The sequence below is a fragment of the Triturus cristatus genome, chromosome 7 (assembly GCF_964204655.1).
Source record: "Triturus cristatus chromosome 7, aTriCri1.1, whole genome shotgun sequence".
NCBI classification, from domain to species: domain Eukaryota; kingdom Metazoa; phylum Chordata; class Amphibia; order Caudata; family Salamandridae; genus Triturus; species Triturus cristatus.
The window spans coordinates 967,300,659-967,326,775 of NC_140590.1; the positions used below are offsets into that span (position 1 = coordinate 967,300,659).

The window sequence follows — 26,117 nt, forward strand, 5'->3', positions numbered from 1 at the left end:
TCTAAGTTGTTCACTTAACATGGAGAGATGTTGCCCAAACCTCTGCAAGATCTTAGGATCAAGGATAAAAAAACGTTGTTTGATGGTTTTGCGAATGTTCAAGTGTTATCTTTGAAAACAGTCTCTGTCACAGTGCATTCTAGTACAATATTACTGCAGTTAGTACAGCATTTCCATTTTTTGGCAACCATGCCCTTGCTTGGAATTCCATGGCTTGACCATCATTTCCATCAAATTTGGCCTTCAGATTATTTTTAAGCTGAGTTCAGTGTTGGTTATTAGAAGTAGTCCTGCCTGCTATACACTTAGACTGGGCACTGTTTATAAGTACAGTCACTGATCTGAACAAAGATTTAGAGTTAAGTGATATCAGAATACCCTCTGATTTTTTTGAGTAACTGTTAAATGTAATGAATTGTCTGCTCACAGAATTACCTCCACCACACTATCACTTTGGTTGAGAAAAAATGCAAGTCAATTGTTGTCCAGAGTTAGCCTTTCCTACTTAAATCAGATAATATGTCATTACCACCTAAATCTAAACCAGACATTTGGATGTTTTTTGTCATCATATCTAAACTTAATCTCTAGCATGCCTTGCTTGTCCTTGATGATACGAGAAATGGTGGGGAGTCGCGTTCTATTCTGAGGATTCAAATAATTTGGCAAGTTACATGGAGGATCCCACTAGCCTCCTGTAGCCCATTGTGGCTTTAGAAAAATAGTGACAGAGATCTTTAAGTTCCAAATACTTTAATATTTTAGAAAAACATGACACATGGTTACCATATCCTAACATTCTTTCGCCCTGTGTCTTTTGAAGGCTAACACTGGAAAAAAGTGATTTTTAGTTTTGTATACCATTCTGGGTTTTTAGGTTTTCCTCCCTCCTCATGACTCCCTTCTCACCACATTGCTATGCTGACATCTATGTGCTTACATACAGACTTGGGTGCTTATTTAGAGTTTGGCAGACGTCATATAGCTGCCACAATATGGAGGATGTCGCTTCTGCCCTATTTAAAGTGTTTATAAAAGCATACAATTTAAATGCAGCCAAATACATAATGGGATCTGTCATCAGCATTTGACATTGTTGACCACTATTGAAATGGCCAGATCATTGGTTTGGGATAAAAAGGGATAATAAGGGCAGCCAGATTCTTGCCGGCATATTGGTTGAATGGTAGTCCCAACCATGGCAAACTGGGACTTTTTACTATCAGTCTGAGTTCATCAGGGGGCAGCAATCACTTCCTCCTTCTTCGATGGATATATGTTTCCACTGGAAGGCATGATCAGTGATATGACCACGAATTTCACATGTATGCCAGTGACATCCAGCTGGTGATTCATCTTGAAGGAGGACGTGGGTGGAGAGAGGAAATGTCAACCCACCTGTGTAATGCCCAATAGTGAATGATTGAGACCAAAATAGCTGCAAATGGTGAAAACATTGTTGTACTCCTTCTGGGCACTGCAGGTTCCTTGCCACTTCCTTTGTCCTTCCTGAAGTGCTGTGATCATATCATCTAATGACTTTAATAGCTAAGTGCATTTTGACAACAGCATATTTATCACACTCCAAGAAATTGAAATGGTGTAAAGCTGTAAGTTTCAACTCAAACTGCTCAAAAATGTCAGTCACCAGAGAAATAATGTCCTCCTGACTAAATTATGGTAATTCAGTGTACCTCTGACTGCCAGCCTATCAACCTCCAAAATGTACAAAATGGGACTGCTGTAACAGTCTACATTTGAGGTAAAAAAAAATCCTCAGGCCCAATATGCCTTCAATGTCTTTCAGTTAGGCAGCACGTTGAGTTAAATGTACTCCGCTGAGCTCATTGTCGGTGACAGGCATTTTAGAAGACATTCATGGAGGAAACTATTTCATCTAAATGTAAAAAAACTCTTTGTTTCTACCAAAGTAAAAGAGGGTTACATTGGGCTAGACAGCGGGCTTCAAGGGAGCTGAATTCTGAAACACATCGCTCCAAATTACCCAAGTGATAGAGAAATACCAAAAATTTAGGGAATTAGTTATGACTTTCCTTTTTGAGGAAATGACATGCTTTGATGTCTTACCAGAATATGTAGTGTTCAGGTTTCCAAACTGCTTTGTGTTTACAAATCCACTGACAGAATTCTAATGTTGTTGAGTAGCCATAGCCAACCTTGTAAGCACTACACCCCTGATGGTGTTATGCACGTTCCTTTCTTCATCGACAACGTTTGAGATCACAGCACTGCCCTCAGCAGGAAACCTATCTATTGAAATATCATACCAATGTCAGGACGCCCTCATACATCTCACTACTTTGCATATATATATATTTGCACATCCAGAGCATCTACCTCATATTTAGGAAAGACATCACAAAGTTTATTGGACTGGAAAGATTCTTGACAACTAGGCACCATCATTCCACCTGCACAGGGCTCACCAAATGAACCATCTGGGTGACGCTACCTTACCCCACGTCACACATTTCTCAGTTCTCTCTCATGGGTTATTCTTGCTCATTTTCTTCTTCCTTTATCTCTCTCGTTGTCTGTCTCCACCATTTCTCTCTCTCTGTCTATCTCTCAAATCCCAATTATCTCTCTAAAGAGAGCAAGTGAGTGGGGGTGTGAAAAGAGCAGTATAGGTATTAATTTTCTGATGCAGGGGAAAGTTGTTGCAAGCTCTACCACCACCCCTGTCACAAATGATCTGTTGACACATTTTATTCTATAGATTTGAAAAAGAATCTGGTTTTGACTGTGAGCTAGAGGACTGTTTTAAAGGCTGGATTCGTGTGATTGTGCTTCTCCTAGTTGTTAGGTCTTGGCTGAACACATTGTACTAGCACATTTACATCATGACCAGTGTTCTGTTCATTTCCACTTGTAGGTTTGTTTGGACCACTGATAGAATGCTATAGAGTAGGAATAGGGGCATGATGATCCTGCTAGTGTTTTACTTGAAAGTTACATGAAGAGTCTAAGTTAAAAATAAAGAACAGGCCCCTGTATATTATGCTGTGTTTTTGAAATGTGGGTGTGCCCAAGCATAAAAGTCACTGAAATGGAATTGTTACATTATTTTCATCTTCCAGCAGCAGAAGTTCCATTTAAGAAGCAAGCAAACAGAGCAAGCATTTTGTATTCAAATGCATACCATATGGACCTCTGTATTTTGAGACAATCTTTATGGAGTGTTTTCATATTTGCTCACTTGATTCTTGAGAAAGGGTCTCACCTACTCCAAAACCATGACTGGAATTCTAGTTCAATGTGTCTGTCTTTTGTAAGTTGAAGCCTACCAGACTGTGCAGCTCTCTGGTTTGCTAATTACTTCTTGTGGACATTCTGAAAGCTTCCCCAGGAATGCATTCCACCCATTGCTGATCAATGGCTTTGTGGTTTGTAACTCACATTTGCGTGCTTTCTATTTGCTGGCTTTATTTGTTTTACTCTATCAACCTTGGGTTCGCCTCTCTGGTGGAGCATTGCCTGATTACTTTATCCTTCTGCTCGTTTTCTGTAAACAGGCCTGAAAATCCTGTTCTTATCTTGTCACATTTGCTGTGCATTCAAAGTAAAAAAGTAAAATGTCAGGCTCTTTCTTCCGAATGAACTTGGTGTTTATTTTTCTTTCTCCTACTTAGAAGTGGGAGAATTTATGTGACAATCGTGCTTTGAAAAAAAGGCTTTTTTGCAGCACATAACAAAAATGAATTGTGCTGATATTTCAAAATATATCAGAATTAGGAAAGCACAAATTAAGTTGACTTTTTTTGTAAATCTGAGATTTTGTGGATGATCAAAACACATCAATACACTCCTTGATAACATTTCCACACATTATTATTTGGGCGCAGTAAAACTGTATGTCTGTGCAAATGTAAAGATCATTTCAATTGCAAATGTGCTACCTGTAATGGCAGTGAGCTACCACACAATGCATACTCCATACTACACCACTCCACTCTAAAATACTCTAGTCAACTCTATGTCCTCCACTCTAAGCCATGCCATCCACTCTATGATATGCCACTCCATTCTGCAATGCTCCAGGTCACTCCGCTCCATGACACACCACTCCAATCTATGCCATGCCACTCCAAGCCAGTCCACTCTATCCTACGCCACTCTACTCCATTCCCCTCCACTCTACACCCCTCCTATCCCACACCACTAACCTTATTCCACTCCAATTTACCCCACTCCACTCCAATCGACCACAATTGACCCACACCATTCCAATCTACCCCAATCTACTCCAATATACCCCATTCAACTCCACTCTGCTCCAATCTATCCCACTCCACTTCACAATAATCTACCCCATTCGACCCCAATCCACTCCAATGTACCCCACTCCACTCCAGTCTACACATTCTAGCTCACTCCACTCTACCACAATCTATCCCACTTCCCTACCATCTACCACAATCAACCCCATTCCACTCCAATCTACCCCACTCCAGTCTACCCCCCTACACTTAATCTGATACAGTCTACCCCACTCCACTCTAATCTGCTCCACTCAAGTTTACCCCAGTCTATCCCACTTCACTCCAATCTACCCCACTCACTCTACCCCAGTTTACCCCACTCGACTCTACTTAACTCCAATCTACTCCAGTCTATTCCACTGAAATCTACCTCACTCAATCCACTTAAATCTACCCCACTCCAATCAATCCCAATCTTCGGTACCCCAATGTATCCCTCTCCACTCCAATCTACACCACTCCACTCCAATCTACCCCACTCCACTCCAGTCTTCCACAATCTACACCACTTCAATCGACCTCACTCCACACCAGTCTACCCCACCAGACTCCAATCTAGCCTAATCCACCCTCTTCAATCTTCTCCAATCCACCCCACTCTAGTGACTCCACTAAACTCCACTCAATCTTCTACATATCTACACCACTCCAATCTACAACAATCTACCTCACTCCACTCCAATCTACCCCACTACCCTCAACCCCACTCCACTCCAGTCTACCACAATCTACCACACTGAAATCCACCAAATCAACTCCACTCTACCCCAATGCACCCACTCCACTCCAACCTACCCAATTCCAATCCACCTAAGTCTACCCTACCCTACTCCTCTCCAATCTAACTAATTCCACTCCAATCTAACCCACTCCACCCCAATCTACCCCACTCCCATCTACCCCAATCCACCCCACTCCAATCTGCCCCAATCTACCAGACTCCACTTCACCATACCTTAAGGTACCCCTCTCCACTCCACCATACCCCACTCTACCCCATTCCATTTCACTCTACCCCAATCTACCCCACTCCACCCCAATATACCCCACCCCACTCCAATCTACCCGAATCTGTGCTACTCCACTCCAATCTACCCTACTCCACTCCAGTCTACCCTGCCCACTCCACTCTGGTCCAGACTACCCCAATCTATCCCACTATAACTCAATGTATCCCACTCCAATTTACCCTAATCTTCCCCACTTTGCTGCAATCTACTCTGATGTAATCTACCCCACTCAGTCTAACCCAATGCACCTCACTACAAAGCACCCAAATGCACCACACTCAACCTCAATCTACCCTAGTCCACTCCACTCGACACCAGTCTACCACACTCCACTCCATTCTAGCCCATTCCACCCCAATCTACCCACTCGCTCCAATCTACCCCACTCCAATCTACCTCACTCCAATCTACCTCACTACACTCCAATCTACCCCACTCGACTCCAATACTATCTACCCCACTCCAATCCACTCTACACTAGTCTACCCCACTCCTCTCCAATCTACCCACTCACTCCAATCTACCCCACTCCAATCTACCTTCCTCCAATCTACCCCACTCCACTCCAATCTACCCCAATCTACTCAACTCCAATCCTATCTACCCCACTCCAATCTAACACACTCCAATCCACCCCACACCATCCTAATGTCCCCTACTCCACCCCAATCTACCCCACCCCACTTCAATCTACATCACTCCAATCTACCCCAATCCACTCCACTCTGATCTTATGTACCCCAATCTACCCCACTTCAATCTAACACACTCCAATCTACCCCACTCTACTCCATTTTAATCCCACTCTACTCCAATCGACCCCCACTGCATTCTACTCCACTCTAATCTACCCCACCCTACTCAATCTAACCCACCCTACCCACTCCACTCAACCCCACTCTACTCTATTTCAACATACCTCATCCAACTCCAGTTTAGCCCACTCCGCTCCAATCTACCCTAATCTATTTCAATCCACTCCAATCTACCCCAATTAATGCCACTCCAATCTACCCCACTCCATTTCAATTAACTCTTTTCCACTGTAATGTAACCTAATCCACCCCACTCTACCCAAAGCTACCACTCTCCACTCCAGTCTATAATACTTTGCTCCATTCTACCCAATTCTACCAGACTCCACCCCAATCCACCCCACAGCACGCCATCCTTCACTCTGATCTGAAGTCTAGCTAGCTGTCTTGGAGCAGGTTGTGTCTTTCTGCATATTACTGCAGTTGCCTTGTAACTTCTTTTCTAAGACTTTACTCAGTCATGAAGAATACATGTTGGTCCTTATTTGGTTTGAGGTTTTAAGACTTTTGGGTGTCCGCACAAATTATCATCCTTTGATGCGGGACCCCACACCCAAACTTTTTGATACCATCAAGACCCTGGTGTTGGATACAGTAGGAAAGAAGTGGTTAACATCTAAAGAGGCGGATTTCATTATTAATCAGAAACCGCGGGTCCCGGCCTTTTACATTCTGCCTAAGATCCATAAGCCACAACGTCCGCCTCCAGGGCGCCTGATTGTTTCGGGTATTCAGTCAGTCCTGGAACCCTTGTCCCAATTTGCAGACTTTTTCTTGAGGGAGGCAGTCATTACACAACGTTCATACGTGCAGGACACTACTGATATACTGAACATTCTTAAGACAGTGGAGCTTGACCCTGAGACACACCCAATCTTTTGTCCTGCAATGCATTGAACTGGCGCTCACAAAAAAACTTTTTTGAGTATAAAAACCAACTGTACCTGCAAGTGTCAGGGACTTCAATGGGGGCTACATTTGCCCCAAGTCTGGCCTGCATTTATGTAGGCCAGTTCGAGGAGAATGTTATATATCATACCTCCAATCCCTTCAGAGGGAATATTTCCCTGTGGAGGAGATATATTGATGATGTCCTCTGTAGCTGGACAGGCACAGAGGACCATCTTTTGGCATTCTTGAGATGGCTGAACCAGGTTGATGAATGTCTCCGGTTCACGTGGTCGATCAGTAATACATCTGCTGTATATCTGGATGCGGATATTACAGCTGTGGACCAGAGGCTGGCCACTAATGTTCATCATAAGACAACAGACAGGAATTCCCTTCTCCATTATCACTCATTCCATCCTAGAGCCCTGAGGGATAATGTCCCGGTGGGCCAGTTTTTGCGATATCGTCGCAACTGTTCCACGACTGGCAAATTTATGGAACAATTGGAAGAACTGGAGTCCAAACTAAAGGAAAGGGAATATCCTTTTAAAGTTATTAAGCAAGCACGCAAGCGCGCATTGAACACTCCACGTGAAGCTCTGTTAGAGAGAAGTGCTAAGGAAAGGAAGGAGTGTCTCCCAGTTGTCATGACATTCGATTCATTGTCAACTAAAATGAGACAGATAGTGAGGAAACACTGGCTCATTCTTGACACTGCCAGAAGCAAAATGCCACCTCTGTGGTTTGCGTTTAAAAGAGGGGCTAACCTGAAGGACAAACTTGTTCACACTCGAACCCCCATAACAACAAAGGTAACCAGCCTTCCTTCCGGTCATTATCCGGTCATTATCCATGTGGGGGGTGATCGGTATGTAATCTCACTAAGGTGACTAAAAGTGTGACTTTGCACAATGGTAAAACGTGGTTTATAAACAAGTTCAGTAATTGTAATACATCCAATGTTATTTACAGACTGACCTGTAGCTGTGGGCTGCACTATATTGGTCTAACCTCACGGAAGGTGAAAGTGCGCATACAAGAGCATTTGAGCACTCTCAAGGCAAAGAAGTTGACAACACGGTTAGTGCAACATTTTAATGAGAAACAACATGATGCCAGGGACCTAAAATGGACTGTTCTTGAAAGAGTGTTGGGTGAAACACACAATGTTGAATCCATTTTGGCTAGGAAAGAAGCCAAATGGATTTTTTCAGAACGAGCCGATCAGCACGGACTGAATGATTCCATTGGATGGAACAGGGTCAGCAGCCGTTAAAGGGTGTGCGGCTACCTGTGTGATTATACGACACCAGGATTCATACACTTTGAGGGTCCCCTTTCTACATCACAAGGTGGTGAGAGCTAGTGGTGTAGGAATTAGACTAGTGGCAGCAACACATAGATGGAGCCTCTGAATTTATTTAATTGGTGGGACCATTTAAGAATAGGCTTTGTTCTCCCGTCCCCCGTGATTGCCTACTTTAGCTGATATTCTTCTGGGGGGTGAATAGGATGTTGCATTTAGACATCTTGTCAGACCAGTAATTTCTTATGACATTAAATGCCACATTTGATACTGAATGTGATTAACTGTTTTAAACGTTCCGTTAACCCACATCTCACTATGAGTAATGATGGACCAATATGCCCGTTTGGTAGTGAGGGAACTTCATGGAACATTAAGTCTGTGGAGAGCATTGATTGAGGTGGTCAGAATGGGGGAGATTGCCCCTTTTGATGGATGTTGAGGGAAGTGGGAGCATCCACTGGGGATGGAGTTTTGCGCTGTGGATTCAGCGGAGTGCTCGTTTTGTGAATATGTTGTAAGTTCACTTTATCCAATTCAAAACTTCATTTTTGCCACTTTGTAATCCCATTTTAAGATGGCCGCATTCACGATCAGCGGAGGCCTACCCCGGATGTTTACGTGCTCTAGGGGTGGGGCTTAGAGTGCCTTTAACCCGCGCCTGTGTTTCAGCTCGTTGTCGGAGCTTCTAACACGCCGGTGGGACGCTGCAGGGGTAAGCTGTATGCATGCGGAAGAGAGAGAAAGTGTTCACTGCTGGAAATTGCTTAAGTATTCAGACTTAGATTATGACGCGCACTGTTAGTTGTGAATGCACGTACCAAGACGGTCGAGTACCATTGGAGATGTCGACATTGCAGTGCGTATGGAATTCGGATAACAATGAAACCGCACACTGGATTACATGTTGGTCATATTAATAAAGGGAGCGCGTTGGGAGATTGGTGATTTGAAACATTTACATACCCAATGTCGCTCTGCATAATCGAAGGTTTGGAAAGGGAGCATGACGGGTGTTTGCATACTACACTTACAAGTGGCAGAATAGCAGTCTGTTGTTTATTATTGCGAGAAAGACAGGATATCGATTGAGATACCAAGGAACAATATAACATATATTTTTTGAATGTCCGTAGGGGGCTAGACATTGGGCAGTCACCCCAGGGAAACGTGATCAGAGGACGCGTGTACCATTGTGAAGACGGTTGCAGGTACGAGGAGGCTTCGTAACCGCAAGGTAAAGATGTGATTATGTATACTATTTGAAGCAAACTGCTTGGCTAAAAAGTGTTTGAATTCATTATGTCTTCTTGTAAGGCAGATGGATGTTACAACTGGCATCCTGTTTGTGTTTTTTAATGGTACCATCACAGGTTTTAGGTGAATCTCGAGTGAAGTTGAGAATTAGAACCCCTAACAGCCCTGAAGAAGTTGCGTGACGATTCAGCAATGAAACATGTTGGCAGTACAGAGTCCTCCCTTCCCACCAACTCGGATTCTATATTTATTACTTTCTGTTCAATCTCATGGTATTTTTGGCTATCAACTTTTTTTTTAATGCCATCTAAGGCCGGATATTGTCCTCTTAGGACCGTCTTATAGGCTTCCCATAGAACACAACTTGAGTCCACAGTTCCTTCATTTTTTTGAAAATAATTCTTAGTGCCTTCTCGTATCTGCTCTACAAATTCCTTATCTAATAAATGCCATGACTCTAGCCTAGGTGGCAGCACCCTCCTTGTTGTTTGCCCCTTTAACCAGGTAACTACCGGTGAGTGATCCAAGCTGCCCCGTGCTAGTTGGTTTGTGTCTTGAAAATTTCCTGCATCCCTCCCTTGGGTGAACAGATAGTCTATCCTTGATAAACTTCCATGCCTCTCCAACTGCTGTGTATATCGGCGCTCTGCCAGTTGTGGGCTCTCCAAAGATCTACCCAACCCAGTGCCCTTGCAAAGACTCCCAGGAGAGTTTCAGTGTGTGTGGCTGCCCTCCCCTGCCACCTGTCTTCCGACAGGGACATTACATCATTTATGTCACCCCCTATATTTAGTGTGCCTATCGGTAACTCCAGCAGTTGCACCCGTAGAGCTGCCCTTGTTTCACCCTGTAACATTAGCGGGACATATACTGAGCCCACGTTCAAAGTTCTACCATCCCAGCTCCCGGACTGCAATTTTATTCTGCCTATTGGATCTTGCCATTTCCTCTCCGGGACATATGTGACAGTGGCTCTGAGGAGGATATCCACTCCCCATGATCCTGACGTATACCCACCATGTGCTATTAATCTGTATCCCCACCTATCCAATGCTTTGTAGTTACTCCCTTGCAGGTGCGTTTCTTATAGTAAAACCACATCAGGTTTGTGTCGCTAGAGGAACTGAAGTACTAGTGTGTGGTTGATTTTAGACCCCAAGCTATTTACGTTCCGTGACATAACTTTAAGCCTGCGCTGATCTTGCATCTTTACAACGCATTCTCAAAGTATTAACTAGGCCCGAAGATGGGGGATAAAATAAGGAATTATTACCTTACTGGTCTATGGGTGGTCACTAGCCCCAATCTTTGCCAACTGGGGGGACCTAGCAATTGAATGCCCTATTGCAGTTCCTTGGACAGATCATTATTTGGTTCCTTTTAGTGCCCCGGTACCTAATAACCCTATGCCAAAGACGTCACGTGCTGAGACATGGCATAGGAAGTGGGCTAGGTTCTCAACAGCCAGCTTTAATCAGGCCCTCTAGCAGGGTGGACCACCCGAGGCAATGACATTGAGACCGCCTGTAGATCACTAGATACACGGATTACAGAGGCACTAGATAGAGTAGCCCCATGGTCCTCGAGTGCACCGGGGAGACAAGTAAAAACTGCACCATGGTTTAATGAGGAACTCAGGAGAGCAAAGACTGCCTGCAAGCATTTAGAACGTTTATGGAGGAAAGACTTTGCAGATCACAAAAAATGGAGAAAAAAAATCAGTTTAAAACATTATCACTCCCTCATACGAAAAACTCGGGCCGCCTACAATAGTGATAGGATTGAGCAAGTTGAGAACTCTTCTAGAGAACTCTTCACAATTTCTAAAGACATTTCATCACTATCCAGAAGTACAGTTTCCAACAGCAGCTCGTGGATTATTGCAATATGGTGGCAGACTTATTTGCGGAGAAGTTAGCAAGAATTTATTCTACCTTCCCGGATGAAGCACGTGAGGGGAGTTCCGATAGGGGTGGGACGTCTAACATTGAGGAGGCAGACTGCCTCTGCGAATTTATTCTCCCCTCCTATGACGACCTCAAAGGCATAGCCTTAAGTATAAAATCAGGCTCAGCTAGGGACCCTACCACTCCTAAAGTTTTGAGAGATAGTCTGGAGGTCCTAGTACTATATATTAGACACCTCCTTGAACTCTCTTTTGTCTCCGGAATGGTCCCAAAAAGGTGGAAATAAGCAATTGTTCTTCCCATAAAAAAGAAGCCGAATGTGAGCATGAGTCAGCTGGAGAAACTTAGACCGGTCTTACTCCTGCCATATTTTCCGAAAATAGCCGAAAACGTGGCTAATACTCAATTGCTGGCCGACATCAACCGGCACAGTTTACTACACCCTACACAATCTGGTTTTTGAGCAAACTAATCTTCTGAATCTGCACTACTCTTGTCAACAGAAACTATCCGCAAACAGGTAGATGAGGGCCAGACGGTTGCCTCGGTCCTCCTGGACCTAAGTGCCGCATTCAACACTGTTGCCCACCCATTACTCATACAGCACCTCAGGAAAGGCGGAGTAGTGGAACGGGCCCTAGAATGGGTTTTTACAGGAGCGTAGCTTTCAGGTGTCTCAGCGACCACACTACTCTAAAAGCATTGCGCTGTCCCAAGGGGTTCCCCAGGGCTCTATACTAAGCCCCACTCTCTTTAAACTCTACATTGCCCCAATGGCAGAGAATATTGTCAAATATGGCATCAGTGTCGTGTCATACGCGGATGACACGGAATTGGTGGTTTCATTGACACAATCCCACGAAGAGGCAGCCACCAATTTCCCTACTTGTCTACAGGAACTGGCATCTTGGATGACGAGTAACTGTCTAAAACTTAATGGACATAAAATGGAGGTAGTAGTTGTGGGCAAAGCTCCCTCGATATGGTCCTCTTCTTGGTGGCCGTAGACCCTGGGCCCTACTCCATCCCCCGGCGATCAGATTAAAAACGTAGAGGTGTGGCTGGATACCAAGCTCTCGTTTGAGAATCACACCAGATTGGTGGCCGGAAAATGTTTTGGAGTAATGAAAGGGCTTCGAAAGACCCTAGATGTTCTTCCTGTGGCAGCCAGAAAACCCCTCATCCATGCGCTAGTAACTTCAAACCTGGACTACGGAAATGCTCTGTACCTGGGAGCAAGTAGCAATTGTCTGAATAGACTTCAATGAATTCAGAACGCGGGAGCCCACCTTGTTCTGATGCTGCCCAGGAGAGCTTCCTCCAGCCGCGATCAGTAGTAGGAGTAGCAGCAGGGCGGTGAGGTGGGGAGGGGGAGGGGCAGGGTGGGGGGTAGTAAACTATGGATTACGGAGGTTTACAGGTAAATTAACATATAAATTAATAAAACGAATTTCGTTGCGTGCACTGCATCCCCAAATGCGATGCAGTGCACGCAACGAAATTCGTTTTATTAATTTATATGTTAACTTACCTGTAAACCTCCATAATCCATAGTTTACTACCCCCCACCCTGCCCCTCCCCCTCCCCAAGTCACCGCCCCACTGCTACTCCTACTACCGACCGCGGCTGGCTTCCTCTAAGAATGCCCTCGCGATCCTTCACTGGCTCCCGATTAAGGAGAGAATCCTCTTCAAGGCCCTGTGTGTCAGTCACCGCATTTTGCAGGGAAAAGGGCCAAACTATCTGCACAACCTACTATCCCCTTATACTCCAACCCGGCATCTGAGATCTCGGGGGACGGGACAGGTCAAAATCCCGACTATTAAAAGAGCAAGAATGGGTGGCCATTCCTTGCATTATCTGGCGGCTAAGAACTGGAATGACCTCTGCCTCGATCTCCGGATGGAACCATTGGAATCGCTCTTTCGTAAAAGACTGAAAACATGGCTCTTCCGCCTGTAGGTTCCTCTTTAAGATGGGTACAATACTACTCCAGACGAGTCTTTATTAGCTGCAGCGCGGGGACACACTAGTGAGTGTAACCATGCGCTTTATAAACGTACTTATTATTATTATTAATAACTTTCATTGGTGCATGGAAACGGGGAATCCATTGTTTTGCTACAAAAATATGGAATGCAGCTATTTTGTGGCAAATGTGGCTTTCATCCCCCTTAAAGGATTTTTAGACATCTTGCAGGGTACTTGGAGACCCCTCTATCCGAAATGATGATGTTTTTCTGGCACCACTGCTTTTACGACTCAAAGGCCATCTGTCTTACTTTGACAACAATCTGCTTTCCCTGAAAATCTTGTTAGATCCAGCATGTATTGATCCTCTAACAGACACTACAAAAATGTAAGAATAGATCCCAGCCAGCAGTCTCCAACTAAATGATAGAAAGAAGTTATCCTTTGTCCATAATACAATCCCACTCCTCGTGTTAGATAGTCTCTCATTAACCATCAAAGGGAGAATTCTTGAAATGTAGATGCCCTCAAAGACTCTGGAAACCTGTTAGAGCGGAATATTAAGGCAATACTTAATTTTTTTTTATCAGTGTGCTATCTGAGGATGCTGTGCCTGTTCAAAACTCATCTACAAATTCCACAAAATGTGGTTTTAAACTGATTTATAGTGTACAGATATGAGATCATGTGTCTTTAGCCAGGAAGACTCTATTTAGCTCCAATTCATATAGGCAAACATATTATATTTAATATACTATGACTAGCTTTTGAGTTCATCCAGGGCCTCAGACTCACTAACGTCTGTCGAAAGGTTACAGTGTATAAGTTGAGTGGACTCTTCTGTCACTTCACTTCATTGTACTTGCACCCACCCCGCCAAATAAAAAATTTGGCACAGGAGGAATGAAGACATTCCCCCCAATGTATCTAAAGTCTGGAGTGCAGACCAATCATTGTTGTCTTTTACAAAGCATCTAAAGAATTGGTTGATCTAGGTTAAAGGAGTCTGGTGACAATCAGCACCTAGATGAACCATGTGCACAATATGGTGTAATGTGTTACACAAATGCCTTCCATCCATCAAGGTAGAGGACATAAAATAATGTTAGCTGCATAGATATATTACGTTGTACTTAGTCACATTTTTTGTGTCTATCTTCCCGTAAAGCAACAATTCAATAATTATAATTTGCTCTGACCAAAGTACATCTGTTTTATTTCTAACACTATAACCAGGGACACTGAAATTATGTAATTCCGTTGCTGCATTGTTTTAAGCATAATTTAGGATTAAAGCTATTTTCATTTAAGTGAAAAATAGAATTTGCAGATTTCAACAAATAAATTGCTTCTAGTTCAGACTGATCAAATGTCACAAAAAATTTCTTACAATTTGTGCTTAACAGTGGAAGAGATTTTTCAGTGTTTCGCTGATCTCTTTTCAGTTGCTGATGTCATATGCAAACATCATACTGGTATTACTGAGGTGAAACTTTTGCAATAGACAATAGAGGTTGGGCATGAGGGGTAGGGTAAACAGAAGCACACTGAAAACAGAGGGTGGGAGGGAGGTGCTGCGGGAGCACACAGACAGCCAAGGTTGGTCGGGAGGGGCTGGGATACGCACATGGACAGCAGAGATTTGGCAGGAGAAGAGCAGGGAGGAACATGGAGGCAATAGTAGTATTCGGGGGAGGCATCTGGAAAACACAGAAACTCTTGTAGAGTGCTTAAAACAAAAAAAAACCTAGCACCTGAAACATCAAGTAGTGGAAGGACACCGTAATTACAGCCGTGGTCGGTAGTGGGAGTAGCTGCCGGGCGGTGACGTGGGGAGGGGCAGGTTGGGGGGTAGTAAACTATGAATTACGGAGGTTTACAGGTAAGTAAACATATAAATTGATAAAACGAATTTCGTTGCGTGCACTGCTTCCAAATGCGATGCAGTACAAGCAACGAAATTTGTTTTATTAATTTATATGTTTACTTACCTGTAAACCTCCGTAATCCATAGTTTACTACCTCCCACCCTGCCCTCGATCCCCCTCCCCACGTCACCGCCCGGCAGCTACTCCCACTACCGGCCACGGCTGTGTAATTATCCAAGAGAGGGAAGAAGAAAAGCCTAATTAAGATAATAAATTCGAAGTAAGCAAAAAGGAGCGACAATGGAGCAAAGTAATGGTAAATAATGAGCAGGCTCTAAGCCCACTTTAAAGTAACAAAACGTCTTGCAACTGACAGCGCATGCGCTGCCTGAGGCGAGACCACAAAATGTACCATCTCACTCTTTTAGAAAGCTAGAAAGTATATAACAGGTTATTTTACTTTGTAACTAGCCTCCAGGCTTGTCAGCCTTGAAAAGGTGTCAGCTCTGTTGCGTCAGGCTATGATCTTTATTTATTTCGTAACTGCTAAACTGAAAGAAACGTGATGTGTGAGGACAGAAAAGAGGAGGAAAGATTTTTGGGCTAGGCTAGTTAAGTAACTAACGTTTCACAGGTTTCACCACAAATGAAACTCAGCCTCAGTTTCACTTTAAAAAAAATGGTAAGCTGATCTAGTTTGAAGAAAGTTAGCCAGGTTCGTTTTCCTGGCGTATTGTTAACATTTTGATATATGGCGTGGATAAAATTAATCGTAAACATATTTGAATAAATGTTGTTTTGGGAAGTAATATTAGGCTAATTACTTTTGCCTGGTATACATAAAATTCCAAAGTCCTGAAAAGACCCCGCTTAAGCCAAGGGTCACTTTCAAGAGTATGTGCCAGGGCAGTGAAGGTACCTTCGGGTGTTGGTTGAATATATTGCAGACTACACCAAGGTTCAGATAACAGAACGTGCCCAGGGTGAGATATCCATACAGACAGTCTTTGCCTAAGTGGTTTCCTACTAGGGAGCTGTGACCAGCGGACTGGATTCATATCTGATATTCGCCTTACAATGGAAGACGACTGATAACATGCGCAGTTCCTAATGGCTTCTCTTTTTGCACTAACTGTGATGCAAAACACACCATTTGGCACTCCTTTAAGCAAACAGTTTTCTCAAACTCACTGAAGCAGGGACAGTAAAACTATCTGAGCATGTTCAAATCTGTAAAGTATGTAGCTGAGATTATGTGGTAAGGATGGCAAATCAATACTTATGCGAAAAAGCAGCAGCCACATTTTTGCACAATTCCAGTGACAGTTTTTTCTATATTGTATTTTTCTTATTCCATTTTGTTAAGACGTGCTGGAATTGTCTTTTTTTAAGTTCTATGATATAAGAAAAGAGGTGTAGTATTTTGTGTCTGGGGTTAGTGGGAATTTGGGTTACTGGTTGAGGGTGAAACCCTACTCAAGCAGCAACCACAATTATTGTCAGGGTGAAGCACAAGCAAACCCCAAATTATCATGTGGTTTACCCTATGGTAGCTTGACACAAAAACAGTCATGCTTAATTTAGAAGACATGTGCAATATATTTATAAAATGCTTCAAAGAGTAATAAAGTAAGAACACAACACAGGAAAAATCCCATACAAATTTAGAAAATGAGATAAAATGTAATAAATTATTTGGGACTAAAACAACAAAAATCCAATTAGTTGAACCAGGAGATTTTAAAGATATAGGTAGAAATAGTGCCTAGAAACACAAAGCGCCAACTGTTGTTATCTGGTCATGCTGGACTATGACACAGTCATAAATTCAGGTCGACCAAGATGGAGCGTAGGCTGGACACAGGGATCAAGTTAGGCCGCTGATTAAAAGTGCCTGAAATCCTGGTTGCAGAGTGTTGGGAGATGGCATATTGAGGACGTGTCGCACAAAGGTGGTTCCGATGAGCTACGGGTGACGATGCAACATCCTGCTCAAAGGATTAATCGCAGAGCAGTGGTTCTGATGAAGCCATTAATTAGGGCTTGCGATGTGAAGTTCTGTGTCAGGGATTTGTCTTGCAGAGGTGGTTCCAAGAAGCCCAGGCTGCCATGCTAGGACCTGTGTTTAGGATACGTTGCACAGTGGCGATTCTGATGTGGTGCTGAGGAGCAATGCATTGCACTGCCTTTGTTCTACACAAAAGACCACAGCTGGACTGACAGAGCACGTTCAGGCCCACTTCCAAGAGTTCAGGACTGGGGTTGAACCACTTGGGGGGCAGGACTCACAGCAGACAAAGTCCAGGTGCTGGGCTCAAGGTGGTTAGAGCCTTTTCTGTCCCTGAGGCTCTGATGAGGAGGCCAGCCAACTAGCCTTTGGAGTCACTCTGTTGGTCCTAGATTCTAGCTGCAGTTCCAGTCTTTCTCATTCAGACACCAAAGCAGCAGAATAACAGAGCAGTCATTCTGAGTATGCCACAAGTCCAGATATTTACTGAAGAATTGGGTCTGAGGGTCCAATATGTGTACCTAATGCCAGCTTTAAAGTAAGAGAAGGTTCTGGAGGTTTGCATCTTTGAGGTGTTTGGAATGTCGTGCCCCCAGCCCTGGCCCCAGCTTGTTCGGGGCACAAAAGACTAATATCAAATCCTATGAGTGTGTGCTAAGGCAGAGCCTTTGTGATGGTAAGTATGGTAGGTGAGTGTCCACCCCTCTATCAAGTCAAATAAGGTCCATCATGCCAACACCTATTCCCCCTTTATCTCATTCTCTGGGAGCAATACACAAGGACCAACTGCCAGCTACACCTAGTCATGTGACCCAGGATGCAGGCTGCATACAACAAATGATTAGGAGAAAAAATGCCAAATTTCTAAATGTGACATTTTCTGAATTGTGACTTAAATTCCAACTTTACCATGAAAGAGCTTTTAAAATTCCAATTCTTTAGACACCAAACACGATTCTCCTACCTGCTCCCAAATGAAATATGAAACTGTATTACCTGTCTTAAGGAAAACCAATGTTAATCTGTCTGAGAGGCAGGCCTTGCAGTAGTGAAACAAAATTTACGAGTTTTTCACTGCCAGGATATGAAAAAGTTAAAAGTACATGTCCAACTTTTTAAATACACTGCACCCCGCCCTATGCACTGTATAGGGCCTTCCCTAGGGGTGACTTATATCTATTAAAAAGGAAGTCAACCGTTTGCCAAGTCAAAATGGCAGTTTAAAACTGCACACAGGCTGCAATGGCCTGGCTTAGACATGTTTAAAACGGTTACTTTATATGGGTGGTACAATGAACCCTGCAGTCCCACTAGTAGCATTTGATATACAGGCACTGGGTACCATGTAGTAAGTAACACTGTACTAGGGACTTACAAAAAAATAAAATGTTCTAATTAGGTGTAAGCTAATGTTACCATGTTTTAGTATAGAGTCCGACGGCTAGCAAAAACAGGAGTATTGAAGGCAAAAAGTAGGGGGAAAACAATGCCAAGGATGTCAGATCCAACTGTGGATTTATTTTGTGTTGCATTTTTTGTAGTTTTTTAAATTAAGGATGGTGTGAAATATGGTGCTGGGAAATTTTGTGTTATAATGGTGCCAAACCAGTTGCTTTAAGTTAACTTAATTTTTTTATGTATTCATTTTTTGAGAAGATGTCAAGAAACTGTTAGCTTTATGTGGCATGTGTGTTCATCTTCTGTAACTGGGACTCTCTATTTTTCTCTTTTAGAACACCATCTCGCAGAATTCAGTAAAACTTTTCAAATGTTTCTAGTTGAATACAAGCCCATGGGTTCATACTGGCAAGTCAGTAAAGCGGTGCAGTGATTTTTGATAATGAAAATATTATCTGGTATATAAGTTCTAAGGTGACAGTTCTCTGAATCCTCTGGTCATGGAAAATGCCTACTGTGCCTCTAGCTCTTCAAAAAAGGGGGGAACCAAAATAGATAACCCTCTGGCATCTGGGTATACGAACACAAATATATAGAAATAATGCCTCGGGACAAATAATATAACAAATACTAGGATGAAGAGATAGCTGAATTATCTCTTCCTTTGAGTTATATTCTTTCTCTGAAAAACTTTTTATATTATGTTTTCACATAGAAATCAAAGGCAATTCCACCTAAAAAAGTAATTTCAGTTTTAGGCTGAATATATGTGGGTATATTTATTTTAAACTTTACATATTCCACATAATTATATAAAGATCTTTTTTATATATATATATATACAAACATATACAATATTTACATACATAGAAAAGACTAAACACATATATTTTTTGTTTTGTACCTTACCAAAAATGCCCTATTGTTCAATCAGGATGCTTCTGAACTTATTTTGCTAAAGCATTCCTTCAAATAAAAGATCACTCTTTAAGAGACACTTCGAGATCTATTATTACAACCTCTATCCTATTGAAGTACTCTTTACTAGTTATCACAAAACCAAATTCCCAAGAGTGTCTTCAAAATTGTTGTCAACGCGTTTCAGCCAAATCAATCTCAGGCCTCATCAGGACTAGGGCAGTCGAATATACAATTTTTTCAAAGTTCAACCTAAAGGAACAAATTAAATATTCCTTTTTATCCGTATATACAAAAAACAATACTTATATTTATATACACTTTATACACACAGGAACATATCATACAACCATAGAGCTTCATTGTATTACAAACTCTGAAATGGCAGACCACAGGAAATAAAATACACCCAAATGTGAACTTCAAACACTTTAACCGTGTTATTCCTTACCAAGAAAGTGAAGTGTATTTAGAAAAAAGCTTTTTACCAACACCACTCTGCCTAAATTTATTCCTTCTGAAAACTTGCTTAATTCAATGCCATAGGAAAATCAAAATATACCTATTTTCTGCAATTTTTGCTCGAGGTATACGGATATTCTCTTTCTTTCTTTTCTCTATCTCAAAGCGCTAAAAACAAGTGAGTATTATGTTAAGAATATTTTTATAAATACAAAGAATATAGTGGTCCAAACACATTTGTTGGATTTATTTACTTACTGGCAAGCGATATTATGTTATTCATCCTTTCTGTATCATGGGACCTTTAATTCCCGTAGTTCTTTACAGTCCAATCACTTATACTAGTTTTCTGTAACGAAAACAAAGCCCAATAGATCCAGGTGTAACTTGCCACCAATTTTTAACCACAATATCTAAAATAGTCCAAAAAATAATCTATAACGAGTCATACCTTTCAATTCACTATTCTCCCACAATACACCACTTCGTCACATTTGTAACATCGTCTCTATTGAATCAAGGAAGAGATAGACATTAATCTGAGTGCTTATTGCCTTATTTAATCTCGTCACCTAACGTTTCATTTTAGCCTTTTCTTACCTTAAATATCTTCACTGGCCACGCTTCTAACAATGGTCTCCAAACCACGTACTTTGCACGTCTAAAGTCACATGACGCGGAAGTACGTATTCATGCGGAAGAGCGAGCCATAGAAACAATAGAAGCACCTCGTTTTCACATGTTTAATCAAATGCAACGAAAGACTATAGATTTCCAAGAGACTCGTCTCTGAAAGAACAGACTTACAACGTATAACGTGTTCTAATCTGTATCGTACTCCATATTCTAATCTATACATAAGAATGAGGTAAACTTACGCATTATCTCCATTATATCAAAAAACTACTTCTTGAAAAATAATAAATTGTTAATATAAACTAACCAAAAAGGTGAATAAATTAAAAATACCTTATAACCCAGTGTGATACCGCCACTCCTTACAATCTTTACGTCTGCAGTAAGTTTATTTTGTAAATTGTTGGAAACCTAGTATGTAGGGTAAAGCACCTCAAGTCTAAGAAACATATAAGCAATTATATATACATATTTCATTGACTCGCACCTACTCTATTGGTGACCCCATTACTGTAACAGCGCCCAAATTTCATCTTTATCATTAAGGCCCCTTGTTGCAGTGTGATATTTTTCTATCAGCCTGGCTTCCAATCTGTTGAGTTTCATTTGAAGTTCTGCTCTTTCTAGATTTCCAACTAAATACAATACTGACCATTTTATGTCGTTTTCAGAATGATTTTGGTTCTGAAAATGTTGTACCAAAGGAGCCCCTTGTACTTTACATGTTATCCGTGATTTATGCTGTAGTATGCGTTTCTTTATAGGTTGTGTCGTCTGTCCTATGTAATATTTATTACATGGGCACTTTACGCAATATATTGCGTTCCTAGAATTACAATTAGAAAATATCTTTTGATAATGTGTCTGGCCGTTAATATCCAACTGTTTAGAGTCTTTTGTTAGATTGCATGCCAAACAATTTTGTCATCGAAAGTGGCCCACCACAGGTGGCAAACTAAGTAGGCTCCTCAAATCCTTTTTGGGTAATTCAATCTGTTTTACGGCTCTCACAAGTTGTTGCCGAATATTTTTACCTTTTTTAAAAGCAAACAGGGGTTTTGGAATTCCCAAGCGTTCAATCAATTTCCAGTTTTTTTGGATAATTTTCTTGACTTTATTTGCTTTTGGGTCATAAGTCAGTACACACGTCAGTGGGGTGTTCTTATCTAGTTGTTTCGGAATCAATAAAACTTCTCTTGGAGTATACCATGCTCTTTTGAGCGCACCTTTCACAAGCTTTTTTGGGAACCCTCGTGCTATAAGTTTATCTTTTAATATCTCAGCATTAATGAAATAGTCTATTTTATTTGTACAGTTCCTTCTTACGCGAAGAAATTGCCCATAAGGCAAATTTTCTTTTAGCGTACGTGGGTGACTACTTGTAAAATGTAAAAGGGTATTTCGGTCTGTAGGCTTCGTATACAGACAAACCCCTAGCATTTCATTCTCCTGTTGGATAAATACATCTAGGAAATTTATTCTTGAGTGATCCACACATTTGGTAAAATTGAATTCAGCAGTTCTTAAATTTAACCAGTTGTGGAAGTCTGTTAATTGTGTTTCTTCTCCATCCCAAATCATAAAGATATCGTCTATATAGCGACACCAAAAGTTAACTTGTGTTTTAAATGGGTTGGTGTCACTATATATCCACTTTCTTTCGAATTCTGCCATAACCAGATTTGCTATTTCTGGTGAGAAACTACAACCCATTGCTACACCTGATATTTGGAGGTATAGATTTTCTTTGAAATTAAAGAAATTCTTTTTTAGGCACAGAGTTGCTAATGCTATTATAAATTCAGTAGGAACTTGGTGGGGGCGTTCTCTTTCATCCAATGTATATTTCATAACTGCCAATGCCTCATCCTGAGGTATATTGGTGTACAATGATTCGATATCGAAGGATACCAAAAGTTGTTTTTCTTTGTTATAAGGTAACCCTTCAACCTTCGATATCAAATCCATTGTATCTCTCACATAAGCTGGAATCTCTTTTACCAAAGGGATCAAAAATGTATCGATATACTTTGCTAGTGGTTCTAAAATTGATCCACATGCAGACACTATGGGTCTGCCTGGTGGGTCTATCAATGTTTTATGTACCTTTGGTAGAACATATATATTAGGTACCTTAGTTTTGTCTCTTGGAAATTGTAGGACTTGGCCCTTTTTCCCTCATTTGTTTTCGTTTTTGTAGTGTTGCTGCAGATTCAGGGAGCCATTTTATCTACCCCTGAAACTTCTGTCTGAGGGCCTGGAGCACAAAATGGTGGCCACCTGTGACATCACCAGCATCCACTGGAACCTACCAGCACCTTCCAGAACATTCCAGAACCCTGTGACCGTTGGAGGCGGTTTAGAATGTTGGGAAGCTAAGACAGAGAGTTGGCAGTTGGAGCTGGCAGTTGGCACCTGACTGGTGAAGAGTGAGCAGCAGAAACCTGAAGGAGGAAGGAGTGAGGCAGCAGGGGTGGAAACTTGTGCCTGGAGTGGGGTTCATAAACCCACCCGTGATACTAGTCCCTACTGACTGAGCCCAGCCTGGAGCCCTGTGTGGGAAGAAGCAAGAAAAACCATCTTAAGGACCTGGACAGCAGGAACAGGCCTTAGAAGTCAAGAAAGCAAGTACCTGACCTGTTTACTGGTTTCCCTGGAGCCGGACGTCGAGTAGCCTGGAGACCTGGAGCCTGAGGTGGAGAAGCGGCGCTGACTGGAGAAGCGGACGTCGTGCCCAGAGCCGCCAGAGATCGTGAGAGGGCGCCGACGGAGGACGTGAGGTGTACCAGAGGTCGAGGAGGAAGTCACCCAAGGTCGAGTGAGCGGTGTCGACGGGGGAGTGAAGTCCGCCCTCCGGAGTCGCCGGAGACCGAGGTGAAGTGTACCGGAGGTCGGGAGTGAGGATCGCACTCCGGAGTCGCCGGAACCTGAGAGAATCGTGCCGGAGGTCGGGAGTGGAGGTCGCACTCCGGAGTCGCCGGAAACCTGAGGAGAGGAGCACCGGAGGTCGGGAGTGAGGATCGCACTCCGGAGTCGCCGGAAGTCGACATCGAGCCAAGGCCGGCCGACGTCATCGAAGCTGAGGTCGCCATCGGACCGGAGCCGCCCGAAGTCGACATCGAGTAAAGACTGCCCGACGCCATCAAATCGGAGGTCGAGATCGAGCCGAGGCCGCCGACATCGAACCGGAGCCGCCTACCGGCGTCGTCAGGAACTGACATTGTGCCGAGGCCGCCGACATCGAACGGGATCCGCCTCACGGCGTCGACACGACTCCAGCGGCGTCGGAACTTCAGAAAAAAGGGCAGTAAGTGGAATAGAGGGCGCCAAAGGCCCTGTGGAATCCTAAGAGACTACTCTAGGGGTTAGAGAGGTGCTGGAACCAGCTGGACTGTGCCAGGGGTGAGCTGGGACTAATTTAGAGGGGTGGTGTAGAGTGAGAGAGCCAGGTCTCTGGTATTCCCCCCTTGATCTACCTCAGTTTAGGCCTCAGCCTTGTCCAAGCCAGGGAGTAGACACCCTCAAGCCTTCCACATCCCCACAAGCTGTGCCTGGGCCAAATCAGCCCTTAGGAATTCAAATGTGATCTGATTCTATGAGTGTCACTGTCAGCTTTTAATTATTTATTAGGGGCACTGTGTTTATTGTATTTAACCTATTTATTGCTTCACTGTATTTATTGGTCCACAGTATTTATTGATGCACAATATTTATTGGTTTACAGTATTTATTGCCTCAGAATATTTAATTGCCTGTATGTATTGCACTTATATTTATGCCTTCATTATTTATGATCACCCCTATTTATTGAATCATTAAGCCAGTATTTATTTGACCTGCACTATTTAAAAAGTTTGTATATTGTGATTGATATTTATTTATCTAATCAGCAACTAAGAGAAAAAGAAGATAAAGAAAGATATTTTCATAATTTTTACGGTGTAGAGTCGTTTTTGGAACGGATGCACGCATGGTTATTGTATGGGTATGTCGTATGCTTAGCACGGAGCCTGATTCCTGACCACTCGAGCCAAGCTACCACAGTGTATGTCTGGGAGAACACCACCACCCTTCCAGTGTGGGAGTGTTTTTCTAACATAATTGGTGCTCAGCGGTGGAATTGAGCTGTGCCTACGTATACTCAACAATAACTGTGGGTAGTCCATAGGCCTACACCGGGAGTTTTCTCAAAGCGGCCTTCCTAATTGTGGGTTTTTGTTTTTTCCAAATTTACTCTGGTGGTGGGAGGAGGTATTATTAAAGGTACCCCCCTGCATTGTTACTGCAAATAACTGTCCTCTGACCTGAGTGGGCAAGATGGAGTTTGTACTAGAAAATTTAGAAACGTACACTGTGGCCCAACTCAGGGAGTTCTGTCAGCGGGAGGGGGTGTATTGTCCCCCAGGAGCAAAGAAGGGTGCACTCCAAACCAGCTTAAGGGCTTTGGGGGGAGGCACGACGAGAAAGCAAGGCTGAGGAGGAGGACAGGGATAGAGAGCCCGACAGTGAGGGAGCTGGTTTGTACCAACCGGAGGTGGGGAACCTGTCAGCGGGGCCCAGGACACTTTCCAGGAAGGGCAGCAGTGCCTCTAGCGGTGGCTTGTCTGAAGTGGAGTTAACAGACCGGAGGGAGAAAAGACAGCTCACATAGGACTTAGCAAGGCTGGAGAAAGAGATGGAGGAGAGAAGGATGGCGCACGAGCTTCAGATGAAGGAATTGGAGCTGCGTGCCCTCCAGATGGGTGTGTCCAGCGAGGACACTGGTGGCAGCATACCGGCAGCTCCACAGGAGCTAGAAGTTTATTTACCCCAGGATGACATCACCAGGGTGTCTGAGGAGGCATTGGGGTGGGAACCTGAAGGGGGTGGTGCAGGGATCTCCCAACCCAGCGAGGTGGGAGAAGTGGCAGATAGCCCAGCTAGGTCCCAGGGAGAGAGGGTTGTAGGGCCTCACGACCTATCATTAGGAAGGCGTGAGACGGGGAGGTGTCCCGAGGTGCCCCAACCGAAGTCTCAGGGCCTGGAGAGTTCCGCAAGGGAGCCCCAGGTTGGGAGCCTAGGCTGTCCCGATGTGCCCTCCAGTGCAGGGGAGCCCCTAGTGTCAGGAGGACCCAGGGCGACTGTAACCAGCGCGCCTGAGGTTCTGGGGTTGGCCCAGTTTCAGGGTTTAGGTCCTGGGCTGGGATGCCAGGCTCAGGGGTTGCCTGACCTGGCGGGTGGGGCCTCTGTTAACCGGGTCCCCCCGAAATTGACTTCCAGGGGTACTTTTCCCGTTAGGAGGGTGCTGAAATCTGGAAGGGGGTGCAGAGGGAGGAAGGTCTCGCCTCGGGCACCGACTTAGCCTAAGGGTTTAGACCCTAGGTTGAAGGATCAGTTGAGGGGTCAA

At 43.3% G+C, this 26,117-nt stretch overlaps 1 protein-coding gene across 7 annotated transcripts in view; it reads left to right on the top strand.

The window, feature by feature from the left end:
• LOC146810932 (F-box/LRR-repeat protein 3-like) overlaps window positions 1-26,117 on the top strand; it is a 109,837-nt gene that overhangs the window by 28,712 nt on the left and 55,008 nt on the right. For 2 of the 7 annotated variants that reach the window (XM_085618006.1, XM_085618004.1), the window contains exon 2: window positions 9,442-9,542. The exons of 3 other annotated variants lie outside the window; for them this stretch is intronic. The gene's annotated coding sequence lies outside the window, so the exon portion shown is untranslated. Of the gene's footprint in view, window positions 1-9,001; window positions 9,021-9,441; window positions 9,543-26,117 lie in introns of those variants that run through there. 2 more of the 7 variants (XM_085618005.1, XM_085618007.1) reach the window with 2 other exon arrangements.